General features: G+C 46.9%; 1 non-coding gene and 1 pseudogene across 1 annotated transcript; both read left to right on the top strand.

The window, feature by feature from the left end:
• The first annotated feature begins 9,109 nt into the window (after positions 1–9,109).
• Positions 9,110–9,182, top strand: trnaf-gaa (transfer RNA phenylalanine (anticodon GAA)). The gene has a single exon. It is a non-coding gene; the product is annotated as a tRNA-Phe (tRNA).
• A 3,742-nt stretch (positions 9,183–12,924) lies between these two features.
• Positions 12,925–13,033, top strand: LOC137365035 (U2 spliceosomal RNA; annotated as a pseudogene).
• The last annotated feature ends 7,731 nt before the right edge of the window (positions 13,034–20,764 follow it).

The raw sequence follows: 20,764 nt of genomic DNA, 5'->3' as shown, positions 1-20,764 counted from the left end.
ATTTCAGTTTTTTTTTTAGTTTGGTTAGTTTGTTTCCACTGTGTCTACCCATTGTTTCTGTTTTTAAAAAAATGTTTAATGTGTGTGCTCGGAGTGCTTTGTGCATTACAGTCAATTCACACCTTCTCTGTAGTAACGCTTTGTCTTTCAGCACACCATTGAGCACTGTTCAGCACTGTTCGCCTTTGTTCCATGCCCTTCTGGTCAGTTATTCTCTGTGACCTTGTCCAATCAACACCTCTTTTGTTATCTCTTGCCCCACCCCCAGCTTTACTTGCTTAAAACCTTTTCATTTATAATATTGTCAGCTGTGATGAAGGGTAACTGACTTGAAATGTTAACTCTGCTTCTCTCTCCACACAGATGCTGCCAAAACCTGCTGAGTATTTCCAGCATTTCCTGCTTTTACTCTCATAGCACAGTTAACCTGTTTTTTCTCTCTCCGTTCATATTCTGTCTCAGTGTTTGGATCTCTCACTGTTTGGATTGAGAATTGAGCTTGTATCAGTCCAGTGATGGACAGATCTGCTGAGTATTACCAGCATTTTCTGTTTTTTCTTCATTTCGGATCAGAATTTCTTATTGAAACACGGGGAATGCTGTTTCAACTGCTCCGGGGATACCTTCATGAGTTGCTGAAACATTCTAATTCCTATTCCCACACGGAACGAAGCCAGGCAGGAGGAGATACCTGTGACTCAATGATCAGACATTGCAGCTCATGAAGTGTGTTTTCTGATGGTCGATGGGTTCCTGTGTGAAGTTGACACGGGTTTGGTTTTTCTCCCTGACACTTTGACCCTTCAGTTAGTTCTTTGTGTTCAGCTGTTTCAGGTGATGTTACTGAGTCAGGAATGTTGGTCAGGACAGTGCGAGAATTCCCTGTGATTCTTTCAATAGCGCTGGGGAATCTTTAACATCCACCAACAGGGCCTCATTTAATTGTCACTTCAAAAACCTGCAGGCAATTATTGCTCAGGATTACAATCAGCTGGGACACTAAGGATATTCAATTAATGAAATCAGTACTTTAAACTGAGAGCAATAGTCCCTCCCACATCCTGATACCTTAGGATTTCTGAACTTTAATTACTGCTTCATTCCTTGGTTTGTGGGCTGGTTCACCACCTGTAGACATTTGAGGCACTCACAGGCACTGGTAATCTCTAGGCTTAGAGTCATAGAATCATAGACAGGTTACAGCACAGAAGGAGGCCATTCAGCCCTTTGTGTCCATGCCAGCTCTCTGCAAGAACAAGCCAGCTAGTCACACTCCCCCGCCTTTGCCTGTAACCCTGCATTTTCCTTTCTTCAGATAATTATTAAATTCTCTTTCAAAAGTCATGATTGAATCTGCCTCCACCACACTGTCAGGCAGTGCAATCCAGATCCTAACCAGTCGCTGCATAAAAAAGTTTTTCCTCATGTTGCCTCTGGTTCTTTAGCCTTTCACCTTAAATCTGTGCACTCTGGTTCTTGACACTTCTGCCAATGAGAATAGTTTCTCCCTATCTACTCTGTCCAAACCCTTCATGATTTTGAACACCTCTATCAAATCTCATCTCAACCTTCTCTTCCCAAAGAAGAACAACTCCAGATTCTCCAAAATAGTAGAAGGGTTTCTATTTCTACTGGAAAATGGGCAGAGAGAAAGAGTATGAGACAGAGTTCACAAGAGAGAGAAAAAATTGGGTATGTGTCTGTGAGAGAGAGCAAGACAGAGGGAGGGAGAGTAACTGTCTGTGTGTGAGAGAGAACACAACCCAGTCCCAATATAATTGCTCTTTCTTGATACTATTCGATAAACTCAGACCCTACCCAGATACCGACAGCTTCTCTCCCTCAATGCTGTTCCCCGCCCTGACTGTACAGAAATCCCCTCTCAAAGCTGCACATTAACACTGGTCTCACTGCTTTTCCCTGCCCTGATGGTGCAGAAATCCCCTCTCATAGCTGCACATTAACACTGGTCTCACTGCTGTTTCATTCCCTGACTGTACAGAAATCCCCTCTCATAGCTGCACATTAACACTGGTCTCACTGCTGTTCCCTGCCCTGACTGTATAGAAATCCCCTCTCAAAGCTGCACATTAACACTGGTTTCACTGCTGTTCCCTGCCCTGACTGTACAAAAGTCCCCTCTCATAGCTGCACATTAACACTGGTCTCACTGCTGTTCCCTGCTCTGACTGTACAAAAGTCCCCTCTCATAGCTGCACATTAACACTGGTCTCACTGCTGTTCCATTCCCTGACTGTACAGAAATACCCTCTCATAGCTGCACATTAACACTGGTCTCACTGCTGTTCCCTGCTCTGACTGTACAAAAGTCCCCTCTCATAGCTGCACATTAACACTGGTCTCACTGCTGTTCCCTGCTCTGACTGTACAAAAGTCCCCTCTCATAGCTGCACATTAACACTGGTCTCACTGCTGTTACCTGCTCTGACTGTACAAAAGTCCCCTCTCATAGCTGCACATTAACACTGGTCTCACTGCTGTTCCCTGCTCTGACTGTACAAAAGTCCCCTCTCATAGCTGCACATTAACACTGGTCTCACTGCTGTTCCATTCTCTGACTGTCCAAAAGTCCCCTCTCATAGCTGCACATTAACGCTGGTCTCACTGCTGTTTCCTGCTCTGACTGTACAAAAAGTCCCCTCTCATAGCTGCACATTAACACTGGTCTCACTGCTGTTCCCTGCCCTGACTGTACAAAAATCCCCTCCCATAGATGCACATTAACACTGGTTTCACTGCTGTTCCCTGCCATGACTGTACAAAAGTCCCCTCTCATAGCTGCACATTAACACTGGTCTCACTGCTGTTCCCTGCCCTGACGGTACATAAATCCCCTCTCATAGCTGCACATTAACACTGGTCTCACTGCTGTTCCCTGCCCTGACGGTACAGAAATCCCCTCTCATAGCTGCACATTAACACTAGTCTCACTGCTGTTCCCTGCCCTGACTGTACAAAAGTCCCCTCTCATAGCTGCACATTAGCACTGGTCTCACTGCTGTTCCCTGCCCTGACGGTACAGAAATCCCCTCTCATAGCTGCGCATTAACACTGGTCTCACTGCTGTTCCCTGCTCTGACTGTACAGAAATCCCCTCTCATAGCTGCACATTAACACTGGTCTCACTGCTGTTCCCTGCTCTGACTGTACAGAAGTCCCCTCTCATAGCTGCACATTAACACTGGTCTCACTGCTGTTCCCTGCTCTGACTGTACAGAAATCCCCTCTCATAGCTGCACATTAACGCTGGTCTCACTGCTGTTCCCTGCTCTGACTGTACAGAAATCCCCTCTCACTTCTGCACATTAACACTGGTCTCACTGCTGTTCCCTGCTCTGACTGTACAGAAATCCCCTCTCACAGCTGCACATTAACACTGGTCTCACTGCTGTTCCCTGCTCTGACTGTACAGAAATCCCCTCTCATAGCTGCACATTAACGCTGGTCTCACTGCTGTTCCCTGCCCTGACTGTACAGAAATCCCCTCTCATAGCTGTACAGTAACACTGGTCTCACTGCTGTTCCCTGCTCTGACTGTACAGAAATCCCCTCTCATAGCTGCACATTAACACTGGTTTCACTGCTGTTCCCTGCCCTGACTGTACAAAAGTCCCCTCTCATAGCTGCACATTAACACTGGTCTCACTGCTGTTCCCTGCCCTGACGGTACATAAATCCCCTCTCATAGCTGCACATTAACACTGGTCTCACTGCTGTTCCCTGCCCTGACGGTACAGAAATCCCCTCTCATAGCTGCACATTAACACTGGTCTCACTGCTGTTCCCTGCCCTGACTGCACAAAAGTCCCCTCTCATAGCTGCACATTAACACTGGTCTCACTGCTGTTCCCTGCCCTGACGGTACAGAAATCCCCTCTCATAGCTGCACATTAACGCTGGTCTCACTGCTGTTCCCTGCCCTGACTGTACAGAAATCCCCTCTCATAGCTGCACATTAACACTGGTCTCACTGCTGTTCCCTGCCCTGACGGTACAGAAATCCCCTCTCATAGCTGCACATTAGCACTGGTCTCACTGCTGTTCCCTGCCCTGACTGTACAAACGTCCCCTCTCATAGCTGCACATTAACACTGGTCTCACTGCTGTTCCCTGCTCTGACTGTACAGAAATCCCCTCTCATAGCTGCACATTAACACTGGTCTCACTGCTGTTCCCTGCTCTGACTGTACAGAAATCCCCTCTCATAGCTGCACATTAACGCTGGTCTCACTGCTGTTCCCTGCTCTGACTGTACAGAAATCCCCTCTCACAGCTGCACATTAACACTGGTCTCACTGCTGTTCCCTGCTCTGACTGTACAGAAATCCCCTCTCACAGCTGCACATTAACACTGGTCTCACTGCTGTTCCCTGCTCTGACTGTACAGAAATCCCCTCTCATAGCTGTACACTAACACTGGTCTCACTGCTGTTCCCTGCTCTGACTGTACAGAAATCCCCTCTCATAGCTGCACATTAACACTGGTCTCACTGCTGTTCCCTGCTCTGACTGTATAGAAATCCCCTCTCATAGCTGCACATTAACACTGGTCTCACTGCTGTTCCCTGCCCTGACTATATAGAAATCCCCTCTCATAGCTGCACATTAACACTGGTCTCACTGCTGTTCCCTGCTCTGACTGTCCAGAAATCCCCTCTCATAGCTGCACATTAACACTGGTCTCACTGCTGTTCCCTGCCCTGACTGTGCAGAAATCCCCTCTCATAGCTGCACACCAACACTGGTCTCAGGTGAGTTTTGAGTGGTCATTAAATGATCCGACAATGGCGTGGCCTCGGTTAATCGCAGTTTGAAGCCGGATATCAGTTTTAAATTCCATCGGCTCATCCCAAAAACCGACCTTTAAACAAGTCAAAACACTGGAAACACACGATGGCTCATTCAACATCGGTGGAGAGAACAAAGACGTTTACTGTTGAGTTTGGACAATGAAGAGAAACATAGGAACTTGACGAGGACATTCAGCCTTTCGAGTCTGTTCCACCATTCAATTAGATATTTGCTGATCTGTATATTAACACCATTTGTCTGCTTGTTTCTGTAACCCTTGGTACCTTACCTAACTCAAATCTATCATTTGTCAGAAATAAATAAGGAAACTGATTCATCGAATTTCTTAAAAGCAAAATACTGCAGATGCTGGAAATCTGAAAAAAAAAACTGAAAGTGCTGACAAGACTCAGCAGGTCTGGCAGCATCTGTGGAGAGAGAAGCAGAGTTAACGTTTCAGGTCAGTGACCCTTCTTCAGAACTGGCAAATATTAGAAATGTAAAAGATTATAAGCAAGTAAAGCGGGGGTGGGGCAAGAGATGACAAAGGAGAAGGTGTAGATAGGACAAGGCCACAGAATAGTTGACCAGAAAAAGGCAAACAATATGTTAATGGCGTGCTGAAAGACAAAGCATTAGTGCAGATAGGGTGTTAATGGACTGAAAAACTAAACAGCCACAATCACAAACATGAAAACAACAGTGGGTAGGCACAGTAGAAACAAACTGAACAAACTAAAATAAAGTTTTCTTTTTTACTTTGCCGATGTCTTTGTATATATTGTGGATCCTTCTTCAGACTGTCTTCTTTCACAATGTAGTTCTGACCTCTGGTGATGTTGATCGTAATCAGCTTCAACTTGCTGATAGTTTTGGAACTGAGCAGATTTTCTTTGCTTGATTCTACAACATGGAACTCAGTCTGACATGTGGACCCCTGGGAGGACTAAAAAGTAACTTGGATGATCCCTAGGACTGGTGGAGGAGTATCTGATCCATGGAAGAAGATTTTAGATATCAGCTTGTTTAATTACAGTTTCTGTTTTCTCTGTTACTTGTGGAATGTCGGAGCATCCATGATGTTGATCATTGCTCCGAGTCAATTACTGCAGATATTGTCGAATTACCTCTGAACACATCACACATGGGCAGGTGTCAGGACTTGTGGTCGCGAGCAACAAAAATCTTCTCTCGTGCTGCAAATATGTAATCTTCCTTCTGGCATTTAAATCTATGAATGTTTCCTGCAGGCTTCGATCAGCATACTGTAGTGAAATATCCCATTTTTCTGCATACTTTACACTTCTTCCCTCTCGAAGGACAAGTTTTGTAATAAGGATCCTCACCACTGCAATGATTGGATGTTTGAATGTGATTGTGACTTCTGTCTTCGTCTTCCTTGACCTTTCTCTGGGTTTCCTCTGTGTCTTTGTGTTTTGTGTGTTTCTCAGGGGAATCTCGTCTTCACGTTATTTGCCTCTTTCTCAGACTTCTGAGTCTCATCATGTAGTGGTCAAGAGTCTCGCACCATATTGTTTTGCTTGCCTGAAACATAAATTTCAGAGTGAGGATTTGCCCTTGCTTGAAAATATCTTGTTAGAAAATGCATCGCAACATCATAATCATTATCGGTTCCAGTGTCTCTGAGTGTATTGAAGGTATTGTCAACTTTTGGTCCAGCAGAGTGTAGGAGTAATGCTCGCTTTCTTCAGGGTGTATTGATAGCGAGTGCCATCATTAGGAGTTCAAGTCTTGTGAGCCATTTGCTCCAGTGTGGCCCTGGGTTGCTGTCTATCTCTGTAAAGGCTGGAAAGACTGGCTGTTGTTGTGCACACATGATGATTGTTGTTTATTTAAATCTGGAATTGTCAATGTAAGTCTTCTGTATGTCCCTGGTTGTCTGTGTGATTACTTCTTTTTAATCCTCAATTTCAGAAAAATATAGTGTTGTGCTGTGTTCTTACGTCTACATTAAATGATGACCCCAGGCTTTATATTCAGATTCAATACAAACAGTATTTATTGTCTTTCTTATCTACATGGCATGATCACAGGTCCCATGTCTTTTTCTCATTGGTGTGTGTGCGCTCTCTAAAAGCCATGTTTAGAATGTGTCTCTCAAAATGGTGTCTCCTCATATATGTATGATGATGTCATCTGTTGCATCAGTGCCTTGGTCTCTTAAAGGTACAGTTTCTTAAAGGTGAAGTCACCATTACACAACATTGCAAGCAATGAGTCAGCCACGCTCGATAGAGTGTCAGGAATGAAGGTCAGAGGAGCAGACCAGGCTGGAAACACATAAAGAACGAGGGGCAGCCAATGTGAAAAACAGGGAATAAACAATATGGCATGGGTGGTGTTTACAATACCTCGAATCTCGGTTTGATTCTCTTCCAGGTCAGAGGGAATTCTAGTAACATGATGTCTATGGAATCACAGAATGACGAACAAAGAGACCATTTGGTCCATCATGCCAGTGTTGTCTCTTTGGTAGAGACAAATTACAATTAGTCCTGCTGCGTGGCTTTTCCCTGTAATCCTGTACATTTTCCCTTCCAGCATCTATCCATATCCCTTTTGAAAGTTACGATTGAATCTGCTTTCATCTCCCAATCAGGCAGTGCATTCCAGATCACAACACATTACTGTACAACAAATGGTTCTTCATGTCACCTCTGGTTCTTTTGCCAATTACCTGATATCTGTGTCCTCTGCTTACTGACCCTTTTGCCACAGGAAACAGTTTCTCCTGATTGAAAGTGTTGAGAACCATCATGATTTTGAACACCTCGGACAAATCTCTTCTGAACTTTCTCTGCTCCAAGAAGAACAACCTCAGCTTCTCCAATCTCTCCACATAACTGAAATCCTTCACCCCGGTATCATTGCAGCAAATCTCTTCTGTTCATTTCTTGCCCCAGAAATAATTGAAATGAAATGTTTCTAAAAAATGCATGAACTAAATAAAAAGGAGAGAGAAATAAATGCTGAGCAAAATGGATATCAATGTTTGGAAGGTAAAAAGAGCAAAGAGATCGAAATTTTATTATCGAGGAGTGAGAGGAATAAATAACACTTTGGAGATTTTGTCAGTGGATTTACTGATAAATTTGGGAATTGAGAGGAAGCTGGTTCATGGAGAAAAAACTGCCAACCCTGGGGTGGAGCCTACAACTGCATCCGTCCAACAAGAGACAGAGTAGAAGTGACAGTTCAGTCAGTGGAACAGGACACTTTTAATCTCAGGATTATGGGTTGGATGATCCACTGTGGGTGCCCGTGCAATTCCACAGGAGCTAATACAACACCTTGCTGTCAGTGGCTCCTTGTTCAATGGGTGTGATTCTTGTTTAAGGAGTGTGATTAATGAAAGTGTGAGCGACCCCAGGTTCAAATCACCAATGAGCTCTTGGCATTTTTAGTTTAATGTTACTGATTGGTGTCAGCCTTACGGAGCTGGCTTCAGGATCAGAGAACTGGATTCAAAGAGCTTGTCGACAAAATTGAAATTTACGCAATGTACACATAGCCAAGTGAGAATATAAAGTTGTCGCAGTAATTGAGACCTGACTCCAAAAACAACAGGACTGGGTTCTGGAATGGACTGGAATGGAATTCTTCAGTGTTTCTGTTGTTTGGCTTGCATTGACTCATCGATTTTCTTGTTGTTCACTTCGTCGATGCCTTTGAATAATTGTGGATCCTTCTTCAGAGTGTCTTCTTTCACCAGGTAGTTCTGACCTCTGATGATGTTGATTGTAATCAGCTTCAATTTGCTGATAGTTTTGGAACTGAGCAGATTTCCTTTGCTTGAGTCAACAACATGGAACTCAGTCTGACATGTGGACCCATGGGAGGATTTGAATGCCACCCCTGCGTTGGAGTTGCATCCATCCAATAAGAGACCGAGTAGAAGTGACAGTTCTGTCAGTCGAATATGAGATTTTTAATGGCAGGGTTGTGAGTTTGAGTGCCATTCTGTTTTTCCCTTCTGTAAGGCTTCATGAGCAGAGAGCACAGGGAGTGTTTGAAATGAGCAAGTCTCGCTTTGATTCAGGACTCTTACCTCTCAGCAGCATCTCACTATGAAAGATTGAATTTGATCTCATTTCATTCTCAGCTCGGGGTCTGTGCGGCTCAGTGGCACTTCTGGCTGTCTCCCGCTTCACAATCCATCAGTACTGAGAAAGCAATGGAGAATATTACTCACATGTTGTGTTCTTCAATTTTTTGGAAAACTTGAATGTATGTATTTTCTTCCAAAACAAGGACACCAAGCAAATGTTAATGTAGGGCTGAAATAGCTCAGTTGGGAGAGCGTTAGACTGAAGATCTAAAAGTCCCTGGTTCAATCCCGGGTTTTAGCAATTCTGCTTCCTTATGCGTCCCTTGCCTTGGTTCTGATTTTCCGGTTGCACAATTTACTTTGAAATTATTTACCAAGCATCAGTGGATTGAATTTGAGAAACAACACAGAGTCATTTGCAGCACAGAAGGTGGTCGTTTGGCCAATCACGTCCATGCTGGCTCTCCCCGGAGCAATCTAGTCAGTTCCACTCACCAGCTCGATCCCTTTCCTCCTGCAAGTTTCTTTCCTTCAAGTATCCATCCAATTTCCTTTTCAAATCATTGATTGTCTCTGCTTCCACCACACTCGTGGGCCAAGTCATTGCCACCCACAACAAAAGAAAGTTCCACCTCATCAAGGATGGGAAATACTTACATCTTCTATATTTGCTTATTCTCTATTTCTATGAGAATAGACTGGCAGTCAACATGAAAGGAAACCCAAAAATCTTCGAGCAGCATGTAAATGATAAATGGTAAGAGGTTGAGTCGGGCCTATTAGGGACAAATAGGATAATATAAGCTTAGAGGTGCAGGGCAATGTTAATCTACTTAGAACATAGAACATAGAACATAGAACATACAGCACAGAACAGGCCCTTCGGCCCACAATGTTGTGCCGATCCTTTGTCCTCTGTCAAGGACAATTTAATCTATACCCCATCATTCTCCTTTATCCATATACCTATCCAAAAGCCTTTTGAAAGTCCCTAAAGTTTCTGACTCAACAACTTCCCCGGGCAAGGCATTCCATGCCTCGACCACTCTCTGGGTAAAGAACCTTCCCCTGACATCCCCCTTATATCTCCCACCCTTCACCTTAAATTTATGACCCCTTGTAACGCTTTGCTCCACCCGGGGAAAAAGTTTCTGACTGTCTACCCTATCTATTCCCCTGATCATCTTATAAACCTCTATCATGTCACCCCTCATCCTTCTCCTTTCTAATGAGAAGAGGCCTAGAATGTTCAGCCTTTCCTCGTAAGACTTATTCTCCATTCCAGGCAACATCCTGGTAAATCTCCTCTGCACCCTCTCCAAGGCTTCCACATCCTTCCTAAAATGAGGCGACCAGAACTGCACACAGTACTCCAAATGAGGCCTTACCAAGGTCCTGTACAGCTGCATCATCACCTCACGGCTCTTAAATTCAATCCCTCTGCTAATGAACGCTAACACCCCATATGCCTTCTTCACAGCCCTATCCACTTGAGTTGCAACTTTCAATGATCTATGCACATAGACCCCAAGGTCTCTCTGCTCCTCCACATGCCCAAGAACCCTACCGTTAACCCAGTATTTTGCATTCATGTTTGTCCTTCCAAAATGGACGACCTCACACTTTTCAGGGTTAAACTCCATCTGCCACTTTTCAGCCCAGCACTGCAACCTATCCAAGTCCCTTTGCAGACGACAATAGCCCTCCTCGGTATCCACAACTCCACCAACCTTTGTATCATCTGCAAATTTACTGACCCACCCTTCGACTTCCTCATCCAAGTCGTTAATAAAAATCACAAACAGGAGAGGACCCAGAACTGATCCCTGCGGCACGCCACTGGTAACTGGGCTCCAGGCTGAGTATTTACCATCTAAGACCACTCTCTGCCTTCTATCAGTTAGCCAATTCTTAATCCAACTGGCCACATTCCCCACTATCCCATGCCTCCTGACTTTCTCCATAAGTCTACCATGGGGGACCTTATCAAATGCCTTACTAAAATCCATGTACACCACATCCACTGGTTTACCCTCATCCACTTGCTTGGTCACCTGCTCAAAGAATTCAATCAGGCTTGTGAGGCAAGACCTACCCCTCACAAAACCGTGCTGACTGTCCCGAATCAAGCAGTGTCTTTCCAGATGCTCAGAAATCCTATCCCTCAGCACCTTTTCCATCAACTTGCCTACCACCGAAGTAAGACTAACTGGCCTGTAATTCCCAGGGTTGTTCCTATTCCCTTTCTTGAACAGGGGCACAACATTTGCCACCCTCCAATCACCTGGGTACTTTGTATCAGTGATCACTAAGGAAGTGGAATTTGACAAAATATCAGTCGAAGTGAAGAGAGTAGAGTCAATGGAGAGGGTACAAATTGAGAGAGGGAGGTACTAAAAAGGCTGGCTGTGCTTAGGGTAGATAAATCACCTGGTCTGGGTGGCTGGCATCCCAGGTTGCGAAAGGAAATGCGGATGCAGATAATGGAAGAGTTTGCCATAATCTTCCAATCTTCCCTGGATACGGGGGAGGTGCCAGGAGTAAACAGTGGCAAATGCGACGCCCTTATTCAAGAAAGGGTGTAAGGACAGTCCGGCTAACTACAGGCTAGTTAGATTAACAGCAGCGGGGGATAAGGTTTTAGAAAGAATAATCATGGTAAAAAATCAACAGTCACTTGGAGAGGTTTGAGTTAATTAAGGAGAGTGAGCATGGATTTATAAATGGGAGTTCATGCTTGACTAATCGAACTGCATTTTTTGATGAGCTAACAGAGCAGCTTGCTAAAGGGAATGCAGTGGATGTTGTTTATATGGATTTTAAGGAAGCGTTTGACAAGGTACCACATAAAAGTGGGGTTTACAAAATTGATGTTCGTGGTATAGGAGGGTCAGTGTCCAATTGGATAGAAAATTGGTTTAAGGACAGAAAACAGGGAGTCTTATTAAATGATTCTTTGTCAGACTGGAGGATAGTCGACAGTGGTGTTCCCCAAGGGTCAGTGCTAGAACCACTGCTTTTTTTGCTAAAGATAAATGACTTGGATCTTGGAATATTGAGTAAAATCTCAAAATATCCCGATGACAACAAACTTTGAGGAGTGGCAAACAGTGAGGATGATATGAACTGCCTGCAACAGGACAATGATAGGCTAGCAGAATGGGCAGACAGGTGGCAGATGGAATTTAATAGTGACAAGTGTGAGGTGATGTATTTTGGCATAAGGAATAGGGAGAGGCAATATTTACTTAATGGCACAGTTCTAAAGTGTGTGTTGGAATAGAGGGACTTGGGGTTCATGTGCATCAATCTTTGAAGGTGGCAAGACATATTGCGAGAGTGGTTAGCAAAGCATATGGGATCTTGGGCTTGAAAAAAAGAGGCATTGAGTACAAAGCAGGGAAGTTATGCTGAACCATTATAAAGCTCTGGTTCGGCCCCAGTTGGAGTGTTGCTTCCAGTTTTGCTTACCACACTTAAGAAAGAATGTGAGCGTCCTTGAGAGGATGCAGAGGAAATTCACCAGAATGGATCCAGGGATGGAGGATTTTAGTTACAAGGTTAGGTTGGAAAAGCTAGGGTTGTTCTACCTGCATCAAAGGAGAGTGAGGGGAGAATTGATAGATGTGTTTTCGGCTATGACAGTTTTAAATAAGTTGGCAAGGAAACATTGTTCCCGTTAACTATTGGTACAAGGACTAGGGGACACAGATTGAAGGTTTTGGACAGGAGGTACAGGGGGAATGTGCGCAAGAACTTTCTTACACTGATTGGTGATGATCTGTAACTCGCTGCCCAAGAGGGCGGTGGAAATGGAGACAATCGAGGATTACAAAAGGAATTTGAAAGGGAACTTGAAGGAAATAATTTTACAGGGCTATGGGGATCGAGCAGACAAGTGATAACTCGTCTCCACTCCTAGTATTTCTAAATCCCACACATTCACTATAATGTGAACAATTCTTTCCTGTTGTGTCTCTCTCAGATTTGTAAACTTCACTGTGTTGGAGTGAAGTGACATCTACTGGCAAGAAACATGAACTGCCACTTCTCGGCCTTTTGGCTCAGATCAAGTGCAGTATCTGTTCTTATCAGTGCTTATTTGATTGAGAAGAGACCATGATCATTGCCTTTTGATCCTTGGGAAGCTTTGAGTAAAATGGCTATAACCAATTTTCGAACTTCGGGCCAGGGAGTGCGCAACACCGTTCGGGTGGTCGTGAAGGACAAGGAAGGAGATGCACCGGTCGATCGCACCTTCTTCATCAAGAAAATTCTCTTCGATTGCTGCGGATTTCAAGCGACGGACGTCTTCTGCCTCCAGGATTTCCCCAGCAGTGGATACTTCGACGTGACGTTCCGGAACGTGGCGGGATGCATCAAGTTCCTGAAGGCGTTCAAGGAGAAAGGGGACCGGGCGCCACTGTCGATCGTCACAGCGGAGCCGCTCTTCACGCTTCCGTCACAACGGGACCGGGTGGTGACGATTCACCTCTACAACCCCCATGTTCCGGTGGTGGATGTACTCACCTTTCTCGCCAGGTACATCGAGGTGGCCGGCAGCAGCACTGATGTCAAGGACCCCTTTGGGATCTGGACCAGCAAGCGGCAGGTCAAGGTGACCTTGAAGGTAGATGCCAGTGGAGCCATCATCCACCCTCCCTCCAGCTTCGCTATCGGGGGAAGTCGAGGCTTCTTGGTCTACGCTGGGCAGCCCAGAGTTTGCCGCACCTGTGGCAAATCTGGTCACATGGCAGCCAACTGCAGCACGGTTGTTTGCAAGAACTGCAAGGAGGAAGGCCATCAGACCAAGGACTGTAAGCAGACTAAGTGTTGCAACTTGTGCGGTGCGGCAGGCCATCTCTACAAGACCTGCCCCAAACGTTGCCTGAGCTATGCTCAGGCGGCAAGGTCCAAGGATAGGCCGGGAGAAGGTTCGACGAAGGCGTCCGCTGTTTGAAAGGAGACCAGCAGCTTTCTCCGCAGTGAGGAACTTCAACCTGAGAAGGAAGGGGAGGCAGCTGAAACCAACGACCCGGCACCTACCCAGCGCCCGGAAACCCATCCTCCACAGACAGAATCGATGGAGGAGGAGGCAGCAGATGGAGAAACAGGTCAGTGGCAAGTGGTCCAAAGGAAAACCACAAAGAAAAAACATCCCAAAGCCACCACCCAAACCAGTGGCAAGAGGAGGCTCTCTTCTGAATCAGACTGCAACAACTCCTCTTCACTGGACGGGGAAATGCTGGAACGACAGCCCCTTCAAAAGAGGCGGCAGAACTCCGAGATGGATGATAAAGCATCCCAGCCCCCGGGCACTGGAAGCTGTGAGGGGCCCGGCGTGCCCCAACCCCAATGCCCCACACGTAACGCAGTGGCCAACGCATCTCAGCTCTGCGACACCGGGAGCAAAGACACGTCTGGCGCACCTGAGCTCCTGGAGACCGGGAGCTGTGATGTTTTCGAGGAGGAACAGATGGAAGCAGCTGAGGACAACCCAATCCTCTCTGCCTACAAGACCCCCCCCCGATGTCACCCGAGCGGGACAAACCCTGCATGAAAAATCAGGAGGGGTTTTTGAGCCCAACCAACGTGAAACTGCTTGCGCATACGATGGGTATGCAGGAACATCCCGAAGGGGAAGGACTGGGACTAGCGAGGACAAATGGTATGGGAAGCAACAACTAATTTTTCGTAAAAAATGGGTGCAAGAATTGCTTCCATTAATGTGCGTAGCATTAAATCGACTGCGCGATGTGTTTCAAACTTGGATTACCTTGCCAAGGTCAAAGCTGACCTACTGTTTCTGCAGGGGTGTGGAATACCACACCTCAGCACCTACAGGCAGTGGTCGCGATGGTGGTCCCACGGGCCATCGATCTGGTCGGGGGGTAATGACTGCCGTTCCTCCGGCCTGGGTATTCTGCTGCGGGGAGGTAGCTTCACCATCTCCGAAGTTAAGGAGGTGGTGGGCGGCCGCCTCCTCGTAGCAGACGTGATGTACAACAACGCTCCGCTCCGGTTGATCAACGTGTTCACCCTGGTACAACGCAGCGAGCGGCTGACCGTCTTCCAGCAGCTCCCATTGCTGCTGGCGACGTCCAGGCCGGTCATCCTAGGCGGTGACTTCAACTGCATCATCGATGCGGCTGGACGATCCGGCAGTGACGACAGCAAACTGGACGCTTCGTCCAGATTCCTAATAGAAACAGTTAAGGATGCCAAACTGCACGACGTCTTCAGCAAACCTGCAGCCGGAGCGCAGCGCAGATACACATGGTCAAGATCGGACGGGTCTGCCCGTTCCAGGATTGACTTCCTGTTTGTGTCCCGTGCTGTCACGGTCGGATCCACCGACGTCAAGCCGGTGTTCTTCTCCGACCACTGCCTCTTACTGGCCGACTGTCACTTGCAGGACGACCAGCGGGTTGGCAGAGGGACGTGGAAGCTGAATGCGACACTGCTGACCCCAGAGAACGTTGAGGAACTCAAAAGGGATTACAAAGGTTGGAGGACCGTGAAACCCCTCTTTGAGTCTCCAGTTCACTGGTGGGAAGCGATTAAGGAGAACATCAAGAGGTTCTTCATCCACAAATGTGTTCAGAAGGCGAGAGAGAGACAGAGGGAACTGTCCCGACTCCAGAAAATTATGCAAAATCTACTCCGGTTGCAGTCAATGGGGGTCGAGGTCAAGGAGGACCTCCAAGAGGTGAAGAGCCAGCAGGCCTCGCTCTTTGCCAAGGAGGCCTCCAAGATCATCTTCCGGTCCAGAGACCGACCCATCGAGCAGGATGAGACGTGCTAGCGTTACTTCTTCCAAAAGGTACACAGAGAGAGCTCTGTTATCAGCAGCCTGAAGGAAGAAGATGGCTCGGTAACGTCTTCGCAGTCCGACATCCTAAGGATCAGCAAATCCTTTTATGCTGGGCTGTATGACGCGAAGCCCACAGACAGCAGAGCCTCCCAGTCCTTCCTGTCATCTATCACAGAGGTCCTAGATGACAGCAGGAGGGAGAGACTGGACAAGCCGCTAACTCTGGACGAGCTGACAAAGGCCGTCGAGTCTTTCGAGACGAGTAAAACCCCCGGGAGCGACGGCTTACCGGTCGAGTTGTACTCGGCCCTGTGGGACTGGGTCGGCCCGGACCTGCTGGAAGTATACGAGAGTATGCTCCTGGCCGGCAGCATGTCAGAATCCATGAGAAAAGGCATCATCACCCACATTTACAAGCAGTACGGGGAGAGGGCAGAAATCAGAAATTGGCGGCCCATCTCACTGCTTAATGTTGATTACAAGATTCTGTCCAAAGTCATAGCCAGTCGAGTCAAGTCTGCTCTGGAGTTGGTGATTCACCCCGATCAGACCTGTACTGTACCCGGCAGGAAGATCTCTGATAGTCTCGCGCTACTCAGGGATACGATCGCCTACGTACGGGACAGGAGGGTGGACACCTGCCTCATCAGCCTGGACCAGGAGAAGGCTTTTGACAGGATATCGCACACCTACATGATGGACGCGCTTTCCAAAATGGGGTTTGGGGAGAGAATCTGCAATTGGATCCTACTGCTCTACACAAACATCAGGAGCGCAGTCTCAATCAACGGGTGGGAATCTGAAAGTTTCCCAATCAAATCTGGAGTCAGACAGGGCTGTCCTCTGTCCCCGGTCTTGTTTGTTTGCTGGATTGAACCCTTTGCTGAGTCTATTAGGAAGGATGCGAGCATAAGAGGGGTGACAATACCAGGCAGCGGAGGAACTCAGGTCAAAACCTCCCTGTACATGGATGACGTCGCCGTCTTCTGCTCGGATCCGCTGTCCGTGCGCAGACTGATGAGCATCTGCGACCAGTTCGAACTGGCCTCGGGAGCCAAAGTTAACCACGGCAAGAGCGAGGCCATGTTCTTTGGGAACTGGGCTGACCGATCCTTTGTCCCCTTCACCATCAGGTCAGATTACCTGAAGGTGCTGGGGATATGGTTCGGAAGTGCCGGTGCGTGCACCAAAACATGGGAGGAGCGAGTAGCCAAGGTACGACAAAAGTTGCGCATGTGGGGGGCAGCGATCTCTCTCCATTGTGGGTAAGAACCTGGTCATCAGGTGCGAGGCACTCAAGTTGTTGCTCTACGTGGCGCAGGTCTGGCCCATACCCCACTCCTGCGCCGTGGCAGTCACCCGAGCCATTTTCAGCTTCGTCTGGGGATCTAAAATGGACCGGGTCCGGAGGGACACGATGTTCAAATCTCTGGACAAGGGCGGGAAAAATGCACCCAACGTGGCCCTCATCCTGATGACCACCTTCGTGTGCGGCTGCATCAAGCTGTGTGTAGATCCCCAGTACGCAAACTCCAAGTGTCACTACGTGCTGAGGTTCTATCTGTCCCTGGTGTTGCGAAGGATGGGCCTGGTCACATTGCCGCGGAACGCTCCTTGCAGTTGGGCCGTGCCGTACCACCTATCCTTCGTGGAGCAGTTTCTGCGGGAAAACACCTTCGACCACCGGTCCATCAGGCAGTGGTCTGCACGGAATGTCCTCAAGGCCCTACGGCTAAAGGAAACGGTGGATCATGTCGGATGGTTCCCCGAGCAGACCGTCAAAGTCATTTGGCGGAATGCCTCATCACCAGAACTTTCAAACAAGCACCAAGATGTAGCTTGGCTGGTGGTGAGAAGGGCCCTCCCCGTCAGATCCTTCATGCACACCCGAAGTCTCGCCCCCTCCGCACAGTGCCCCCGCGTTGGCTGTGGTGGGGAAGAGACGGTCGCACACCTCCTCCTGGAATGTGCCTTTGCAAAGCAGGTGTGGAAAGAGATGCAGTGGGTTTTGTCAAGGTTCATCCCAAGCAGCTCTGTAACACAGGAGTCTGTGCTCTGCGGGCTGTTCCCAGGGACGCACACCGAGACAAACATCAACTGCTGCTGGAGGACTATCAATTCGGTGAAAGACGCCCTTTGGTCTGCCCGAAACTTGCTGGTCTTCCAGCGCAAAGAGTTGTCCACCACCGAATGTTGCAGACTGGCACATTCCAAGGTCCAGGACGACGTGCTGAGGGACGCACTAAAGCTTGGGGCAGCCGCAGCAAAGGCTCAATGGGGAAAGACCACAGTGTAAGGTTCCCCCACCAAGCTGGACTGAGGGGCTGGATCCATGGGAAACCCCTCGAACTGTATCGTTAATATTCTCAATTGCTGTAAATGTAAAACTGTAATTGACATGACAATTGTGAAACAGAAGGGTTGGGAAGAAACTCATGACAGTATTGAAGGAAACTGATCTCCCTTGCAATGTTTGTATTTTTTGGTGCTGTTTGGAAACTGTTTGGCAATGTAATTTTTACAGATTTTTATGAATAAAGTATATTTTGGAAATAAAGAAAAAGAACTGCCGTGATTAGATCAGCCATGATTGTATTGAATGGCAGAGCAGGCTCGAGTGGCTGACTTGCCGACTCCGGCTCCTCGTTCTTATGTTCATAGAATCATACAGCACAGAACGAGGCCATTCCGCCCCATTGTGCCTCTGCTGACTCTCTGACAAAAAGATGCAATTAGTCCAACCCCCTGCCTATTTCCCCATAATCCTGGAGAATTTCACTTTGAAATATTTGTCCAATTCCTTTATGAAAGTTATAATTGAATCTGTTTCCACCACCCTGTCAGACAATTCATTCCAAATCCGAATCAGTTAATGGGTAAAAAGATCTCTCCTCACCACCCCTTGACATCTTTGGCCAATTATTTTAAATCTGTGTCCTCTGGTTACTGACCCCCAGGACAGTGGAAACAGTTTCTCCCTCTCTACCCTATGAAAATCCTTCATGATTCTGAACACCTCTATTAAATCTTCCCTTAACCTTCTCTACTCTGAGGAGAACAATCCCAGCTTCACCAGCCTGTCCAGAGAACTGACACCCCTCATCTCTGGTATCATTCTCGTAAATCTCCTCTGAACTGTCTCAGAAGCTTTGATGTCCTTTCTGAAGCCTGGTGCCCAGAACTGGACACATTACTCGAGCTGAGATCGAGCCAGCGACGCCCACATCCCACGAACGAATAAAAAAACGCTCCCGAACCAGTCCCCAATTCTTAAGCATTTATCGACGCTCCCTGCCCAGTCCCCAAATCTTATTCATTTAGAAACGCTCCCTGCCCAGTCTCCAATTCTTATCCATTTGCAGATGCTCCCTGCCCAGTCCCCAATTCTTATCCATTTACAGACGCTCCCTGACCAGTACCCAAATTTTATTCATTTAGAGATGCTCCCTGCCCAGTCCCCAATTCTTATCCATTTATAGACGCCGTTTCGGGAAGCCTCACCGGGAAAAGCTTCACCACCGCCATCTGCAGGGATACAGATGGGATTGTTCCATCTTCTTGTGGCCCTGAGGCCCTGCTCCAGCTGTGTGAGCCCGCAAAGTCTTCTCGCACTTTGTGAATATCCCGCTCCAACTCCGAACCCGCAGCTCTTGCTGCTGACAAAGTTCTCTACTGCGCCTGCGCGCCCCGCTACTGTCACAGATAGGGCGGATTCTAGGCCGCTGAGCATTCTGGGTATCACACCTGTCATTAATGCTATTCTTTCAGCTGAAAGGTTTTATTACGTACATTTCATGTCCTGGAATCGTCGTGAGTGTTTTCTTTTGCACCTGTCAGTGCCTGGGAGGATAGAGTCAGCTTCACTTTGTAGCCATGAGTTTCTGGTGTGAGAAAGTGGTGTTTAACTCAGTATATTTCAGTTTTTGGTCTGTGACTGTGGGTATTATTCAATACCTGTTTGTTTCTGCTATTGCTCTGTCAATTTCATCACATATCTTTCAACAACTTGTATGTGAGCATCAGCTTTTGTCGAGATCTATCAGTTTCTGAGAAGTGAGAAAGGGTTTGATTCTATCCCTATCAGTTTCTGTTACATGCATGTGTCTTTAATCTGCACCTCCTCTGAGTGTGTCTTCGTCTCTGTACTTGTAGGTGAATATGTGTTTTGCTTTGTATCTCTCAGTCTTTGAAGTGTGAGCCTGGGTTTGTACCTAATTTCCTTTGTACCTTGCAGTTGGGATATGAAAGAAAGAATTTTACACGTTACCTGCCAACTGCTGCTACGTGACTGTGGGTTTCACACTGTATCTGTCAATTTCTTGTCTGGTAATGCGAAGTTTACAGTGTACCTGTCAGTTTCTAGTCCAGGACTGATTGGGTTTACTCTGTCCCTAGCATTCGCTGGTATGTTTGTGTGGGGTTTACATTGTACCTGTCAGTTTCTTGTATGTGAGTGTTGATTTCACTCTGAAAAGAATCATAGATCATAGAATAGTTACAGAACAAAAGGAAGCCATTCAGCTCATTGTGCTTGTGCTGCTTCTCTGCACGAGCAACTCAGCTCATGCCACAGACTCATGTATTCCATGAAAACATGCAATTTTTTTCACTTCAGATAATTATTTTATACCATTTTGAAAACCATGGTTGAATCAGCCTCCATCACACTCTCAAACAGTGAATATCAGATCTTAACCACTCGCTGTGCAAAAGAAGTTTTTCCTCATGTTGCCTTTGGTTCTTTTGCCATTCACCTTAAATTGGTGTCCTCTGGTTACAGAGCCGTGAATAATATTCCCCATTGCTTTCTCAGCTCTGATGGATTGTGAAGCGGGAGATGGCCAGAAGTCCCACTGAGCCGCACTAACCCCGAGCTGGGAATGAAATGAGATGAAGTTCAATCTTTCACAGCGAGATGCTGCAGAGAGATAAGAGTCCTGAATCAAAGTGAGACTTTCTCATACTTTTGCTGAATTTCATTTCAAACACTCCTTGTACTCTCTGCTAATGAATCCTTAAAAAAGGGAAAAACAAAATGGCACTCAAACTCACCACCCTGAAATTAAATG

Source organism: Heterodontus francisci, unplaced genomic scaffold, assembly GCF_036365525.1.
Source record: "Heterodontus francisci isolate sHetFra1 unplaced genomic scaffold, sHetFra1.hap1 HAP1_SCAFFOLD_43, whole genome shotgun sequence".
Taxonomy (NCBI): Eukaryota; Metazoa; Chordata; class Chondrichthyes; order Heterodontiformes; family Heterodontidae; genus Heterodontus; species Heterodontus francisci.
The sequence above is the reverse complement of the archived record's forward strand: the minus strand, read 5'-3'. Positions and strand labels throughout refer to the sequence as shown.